Source organism: Rhinolophus ferrumequinum, chromosome 11 (genome assembly GCF_004115265.2).
Source record: "Rhinolophus ferrumequinum isolate MPI-CBG mRhiFer1 chromosome 11, mRhiFer1_v1.p, whole genome shotgun sequence".
Classification (NCBI taxonomy): domain Eukaryota; kingdom Metazoa; phylum Chordata; class Mammalia; order Chiroptera; family Rhinolophidae; genus Rhinolophus; species Rhinolophus ferrumequinum.
In genome coordinates, this window is record NC_046294.1 from 66986031 (window position 1) to 66993223 (window position 7193).

A 7193-nucleotide genomic window follows, 5' to 3' on the forward strand; every position below is an offset into this window, starting at 1 on the left:
TATAATTGTTCTTGCTCAGTCATTTTTTAAAGTTTAATGTTGTCATTGAAATACTTTGCATTTTGTAGTGCCTTTCTTAGAATTTTAAAACTTCAGAAAGATTTTTAGCTTTCTGTAATTTCTGTTACCTTTATGATATATGTCTAGATTTTTAAAAAACATCTGTGATGAGAACTTTAAAAGTTGTGTGTGTTGCATGAATTGCCTTAGTGCAGAGGAAACATGCATCAGAAGTTAACAGATAATGAGTCAGACAATTACACCTTATACTATAAATTAATTATAAATAAAAGGATTTTTTCATTTTTCTACAATGAAAATATGCACTAAAAAGCTTCTTGGAATTTTGGTCTGGATTTGCTGTTTTTAAAATTAACCTTATCAGTGAAATTCAGCTGTATCATTGCCACCTAGTGGCAAAATAACATCACAATTGAGGTGTATGATTTTAAACTTTAGTATCTAGTAAAAGGTTCACTGTTTGGGGGCCTTGACTGTAAATCTTTTCACTCTTTTCTCTATCCTGTGAAAGACTGTGCTTTCTTTGATTTATAGCTGTTTGCTCTTTTCTGAAGTTGCCAACATTGGTAGGCTAACAGTTCTATTTTGGACCCTTCTATCCTTAAACGTAATTATAAAAGCTGCCAATTAACTGAATATCATGTTCTAAGCAATGTACTTATATAACCCTCATATTGTGAATTAGGTGAAAATACTGATGCTCAGCTCACACTCTTAATTGCTGAAGATCACCACTTAGCTACAGGTAAGAATTTATACCCAGGTGTTTGATGTCAAAGCCTATGCTTACATTATCCAACCTAGGCTAACCTTTTCCGATCTTCAATGTTTATTCTTTTCTCCCCTACTCCACCACCTGCCACACTTAATCTGAATTTACTTCTCTATTTTCCAGTGTAACTGTGGCAGCAGTTGCCCTTTCCTTTCCCCTTTTATGAGGTCAGCCTTCCTTTCACTACTTTGTAATGTCTCAATTTCCCTGTTTATCCACAGCCTAATAGCATTTGAAACGTGGATCATCCATTCTCTGCTTTCTGGTTAGCCATGCTCAGTGAGGATTCTTTCTCACTTCCACAATTTAAAACCCATTGGGGAAAAGTTCATGCAAACATTTCTCTTTAGGTCATGAGGCAATCTCAGAGTTGGCACAGTATAGGACTAACATGAAAATCTTGCTAGACCACTACTGGAAACCACTACTACCAAAAGCATATGAGTATGTATACACTCAGATACATACACATCAAAAGGAAAAAAAAATTAAGCCCCCAAATGATAGGGGTAAGAGAATGAAGGTTACATTCAAATAGGTGGTTAGAGGAGGAGAAAAAAATGGGAAAAGTGGCTTGCAGTGAAGTTCATTTTGCAATGATGTGCATTTCAGCACCCTAGTCCCAGGCTTACCTAGTATGTGCTGTTTTCATAGATGGTCCCTGCAATCTCTGGGCTTTTTTCCTTTCTCAGCTTTGGAATGTTAAGAAGTCAGTGCCAAGTCAAATATGTTTGATCAGTAGTTGGGACCATTTAGTGGATGATGCCAGAAGCTGTTAGGGTACTGTATCTGGCCCAAAGTCATAAATTGTTCATTTCCAATTCCTATTCCCTCACTGCTCCAGCAGAAACTGTTTGGCTTTCTAATGCTCCACTAAGAAATTAGCCATAGGCTCATGTTCTCTGACTAGTCTTGCCAGGTTTCCCCATTGATGGCCTTGATACAACATCTCTCAGAAAACTAACTGTATGTACAATGTTTCTTTAAACCCAAGCTCCTAATAGCCAAGAGTTCTGTGATAGTAGCTTTACCTGCAGGGATTGATGCAGGAAGTTAGAAACTTGCTTTTTATGAGAGATTTGGGCTTTTGGGGGATGGATGGATGAGGGAAGTAGAATTATTTGCTAGGTTTAAATTCAGTGACTCAAGAATTCATTGAGTTTTACTGTACGTTGAGTTTTACTGTACATGTAAGACTATACTGGGGCGTTGGGTTTAGAAAAATGTAAAAGAAAGGGAAGAGTGATTCTTGTCCTTCAGAATCTTGAAATCAAGGTGGAAAAATAACATTTGAAAGGAAAACTATCCGGTTTATTGTAAACTCATATGGAACAGCGAACATAATACTACACGGACTTTGTATGATTTATTTTGCTTATTTGCTTATTTTGCTTATAAGCTTATTTGCTTATTTTGCTTATTTATTGCTTTGCAGGCTTCTACTCTGTACACTCTACATTTTAAGCTTTTCTTTGTTCTTCGTTTTTACTGCTCCTGAGTAACTTCATTCATTTCCACTACCTGCGTGCTTATGACCTCAAGTCTATCTCCAGTCACTCTGTCTTCAGAAGTCCACATTCGTATCTTTAATTGAGAAGCAGGATTTAAGTTTGGAAGGGAAATTAAGTGTTGCTTTGCTTCCCATCTATAATAATCTCTTCATTAGCATCCTAATGTCAGAGCCAACTTGATGGGCTAAGGAGTTCAAATAATTTTTTAACTGAATGCGAAATTAAGCTAGTGTAACTTGGTCTGAAGTAGAAAAAGGAAATTACCTATTTTCTTATCTTTATCTCCTCTTTCTTAGCTTTTTCTGACATGCATGCATGCTCTTGCCTCTGATCCATTCCTTCCCACAAACAGCCATAGTGGTTTCTGTTTTTGATACTCTTTAGTACTCTAGTACTAAAATTTAGTCTATGTTCTAATCCCGCAACTCCTTAAAAGACCACCATTCAAACTCTTTAGACCAACTACACTACTTAGAAATGTCCTATCTTCTGTTTTCCCTTTTAAGGCAGCTGACAACTTTACACAGTAGCTAGTCTCATGCAATTAGAAGTTGGGAGAGAAAGAATACCCAAAAGGTAGCACTGGGGACACCTAATAATATGAAAACTAGTGTTCATAAGGCCTCAGATTCTATAAGACATTATATAGTGAAGTGACTTGTGTGATGTGTGTCTTTTAATCTTGGTCTATGAGATCAAGCACCATGGAATCAATACTTTGCAGAGTAGTATATATTCAACAAATGTGTACTCAAAACCCACTAATTGTATTCTTTCTATGTGTAAAACATGTTTTAGCCAATATATGGGATACATGGAAAAGACTATCTGCATTCAAGAAATTTACAATGGAGAGGAGGAGATAAATGTTAAAAAAAAAAAAAAGAATGAATTAAATGTTACATGCTGACAGGTTGTAAATAAAAGACTAATTTTGATATGAGTGACATAAAGTAGTATCTGATATGAAGAGTGGTCTTATAACAATTGAGCTGGTCTTAAAAAATTACTAAAATTTTCATGTTTTATTGCCTTCAGTCATTGCCAAATGTCCTTCAGGGGCAAAAATCATTCACAGTTGAGAACCACTGCTATAGAGCTACAAGCACACAGGTATTTGGTCTGCTTTCCAAGTTATTGTAGGTCATATTTACAAAATCGCTTTTTTTTTTTTTTCACCACGGTACCATCTTACCAGCCTCTGGTAGTTATTTCCCTGATGCCTGTTTCCTTATCACTAATTTAATGCCACATATTTGAGATTTTTTTCACAGCAGCACCCTGATTCAGGGTACCAATTTCTTTGTTGCTCTGGATAACTGTGGCTGATAAAACAAACCTCAGAATTTTAGAAACTTATAATAAATGTTTTTTCTTTCAGCAGTCTTGTGGTGATATAGGACTTGATTGGAGCATGACTTTTTCTCAAGTGGTGATTCATGGACCTGGGCTCCTTCCATCTTGTGATTTTGCATTTGCTAGATCCTTAGAGTCTTCTGCATACAGTTAGCAGATAGGAAAAGAGAGCATGAAGAATATACACTGCTCATTAACTTCCTTCTCTCAGAAGTGATATTTTAGTTCATACTCTAATGATGAAAACTGAGCCCCTGGCCCCACCTTGATAGAAAGGGTGCTCTGAAATGACTCCTGAGCTAGGTAGCTGCTTCCTAGTAATAACTTTATACAATGGAAGGGAAAGACACAAATTTCACTGAATAATGAGCCCTTTCTGAAGCACAAATAAGTAACGTCAGTTATTCTCATAGAAGCATCTACCCTTCCCTAAGCTTTGCAGAGTTTGTAGACTATCATGGAGCCGGTACTCTTCCAACACTTGGTCACTCTTTAATTGCATTCCTCACTACAGCTGAGGTCGCCTGAAAGACTATGGTCTCTATGGTCTCTGCACATATTGTGGGAAGTATAGACACATCTGCTAAGGTTTGGTTGGAGCCATTGATAGAGGAAGGAATGGGCATTATATCCAGCCAGATGGGGCATTGCGAGCTCATTTTCTGAGCATGGATGCTCCCCATTCCTGACTTTACCAGCTACCAGGAACATTGTTCTATTATTACCACAAGCTCTGTTCCTTACTAAAGACCAGCATCATTTTCTCTTGTGCCTTTGCCTGAAAAGTGGTGTATGTATGTGCCTGGATCCTTGTACTAGGCCTCTTGTTTGGTCATATCTGGATTCCTGCTTCCAACTTTCACCACTTCATCATATGGAACACAGTTTTCTCACACACAGTTTATGGTCCTCCAAAAGTTTACCTTCTTGTTTCTAGGATGGCTATAATTGCTTCTTTTAAATATATATATTTATATATATATGTGTGTGTGTGTGTTTGTATATGTATATATGTGTGTACACATACATACGTACATATATATATTTATTTCTTTTATATTTATGATTGATGTAAGATGAGAATAAAGCATCTGCTGTCGCCATTTATCTTGATATCACAAGTCCTAGCTGTATGATCTTGGGTGAGTCTCTAAATCTCTCTGATTCTCATTATCTCTAAAGTGGAGATAATAATACAGATTGCTGAGGCTTAAATAAAATAATGTACAATACTTTGTGAACTAATATGTTCGTTTTTATATTATTAATAGGCAGAATTGAAGGACAAATGGACTCAAAGGTGAGGAGAAGAGTGAGAGAGTAAGATCATTTAAAGAATATGAGTTTGTGGTTGAAAGGGGGACCATAGAGATCAAGATTTGTAACTTTAGGTGTTTACAATGTGTTGAGCCAATCAGGCTCTGGCACTGCTTTTTCAATGCTCTAAGCTACTTTCTTTTATTATTATATGATGTGCCAACTAACCCTCTTATTTACGTTCTAAATTAAAAGGCACTTTTTTTTCATGTTATGTGATATTTGTAGTTCTCAATTTGAAGACATCTCTGAAAAAGAGAGGGGCATTTCAGTAAGTTCTAAAGATATCAAGGCAATAAAAGATCAATTGTGGTTGAAAATCCCTTCCAGGTATACAAATTAATATTTTATTTAAAAAAGTTAATAAAGTTTAAAGAAACAGATAAGAGAAATCTGAAAAGGAGAGATGGATAAAGAAAGGGATATTATTTGAATAGATTAGTGACAAGCATTTGTATAATTTTTATCTCTTTCTGAATGAGGAAAATAAAAAAAAGAAAAAACAGTTAAAACATGAGTGATGATGGTAGATTACTTTAAACTTATTTTTAAAAAATATGATCATATTGAGGTGATTTCAAGTTGACTGAGAACAGTTGTGTGGTTTCAGTAACCACTGAAAAGAAAATGGATAGCAGTGGGACTCTACCTTTTCACTAATAGCGTTTTGACAAAAGATGCTAGAAATGGTTGGTATTTGGTGCCATTCTGAAATTCAGAGAATAAATGGTATGAAGCAGCTAAGTAGCTCTTCTATTCCGTCTTTTTATACATAATGTCATTTGTGTCTCTAACAAAATATCTGCCTTCATAGTAACCTTACTTTTGTCTATAGGCTGAGCTGAGCCTCAGTTCTCTGCCGTTTGCTGTTTGATCTCTGTATCCTCATACAAGAATGATAAGGAAAAACCCTGAGTGGATTTGTCTGGTATAAATTCACACAAGTAACAGGAAATTGTCAGTATGTATGTGAGGGGAAATGTGTACAAATTGCATTCTTTATTAAAGACTTTATTGGATAAGGCTTTCTTGTGTAAGGCATGTAAAGAAAAATTTTTGTTGCAGAAATGTATAAGGGCCATGGCAACTGAAAATAAGAGGCTGCATTTGATCATACAATTGATCAGAACTATTATTTTTTATTTTCATTTAAAAATTTAGGACTACCTTATTTATGTTCTGTATACTACAGATATTTTAACAAATGAAATAAAATTTAATGCAATGTGTAAAAATCAATTATCCATGAATTAATTTTTAGGCTATATGTGTACCCTCTTCAGTAGGATCTTCTTTTTCCTAATCTTGATAGGGAAAGTTGTATTTCATATATTAATAAGATCTCTCTCTCTCTCTCTTTCTCTCTCTCTTTATTTTTATCCACAAGATTTTATTGTCTTCATAATAAAAATATGAAGCTTAGAACTGGATCACTTGGCCGTTTCTCTTATCTCCTCCCAGTGCAAAATGCTTGCATGTCCTAATAGCCAGCATTCTCTTAGATCTGCAGTTGAGCACAACACATTGAAGCCTCAGGACAATCTTCTTTATACCATGTTTCCCCGAAAATAGGACCTAACGGGAAAGTAAGCCCTAGCATGATTTTTCAGGATGACATCCCCTGAACATATGCCCTAATGTGTCTTTTGGAACAAAAATTAATATGAGACCCAGTCTTGTTTTCGGGGAAACACGGCAGTTTCGGGCTTTTAGTGGAAAATCGGCTGCCGACCATAACCACTCTCCTTCCTGTCATAACGCCGCTTTCGCTACACATACAATCCTTGCCCTTTTTGTGCTGTGTCACTTTGTAGGGCTGGTGCCTGCCACACTTCTTACAGAAAGTCTGGTGGGTTTCAGGAATGTTCACCATATTTCCGAGAGTCCTACTGGTACTGAAAGAATAAGATGTCTCTTAGAGAAACAATTAATCCCTTTTAATTTCAGTACTTTATTAGTTCCTTTAATATGACCATGAAATTTTGTCATTTATTTGTTTGTTCATTCATTCATTCATCTCAAATAAAATACCTACCTACAAATATTTACCTGCTCCATAACTACAAATTTAAATAATCATCCCCCAATTCCTTTTTGCAGGTTTGTATGATCATGAACTTGAAATTAAATCTTTACATATTTGGCATGTTAGAAAAATGACTCTTGTAATTTAGGTTGCTGTAGTACTTCTGTGATCAATATGAAGATGAAGAAAG

The 7193-nt window shown here is 35.6% G+C and overlaps 1 pseudogene; it reads right to left on the minus strand.

Annotated features, from left to right (window-relative positions):
* Positions 1 to 6396: 6396 nt before the first annotated feature.
* On the minus strand, positions 6397 to 6850 carry LOC117030850 (60S ribosomal protein L36a-like; annotated as a pseudogene).
* Between the last annotated feature and the right edge of the window lie 343 nt (positions 6851 to 7193).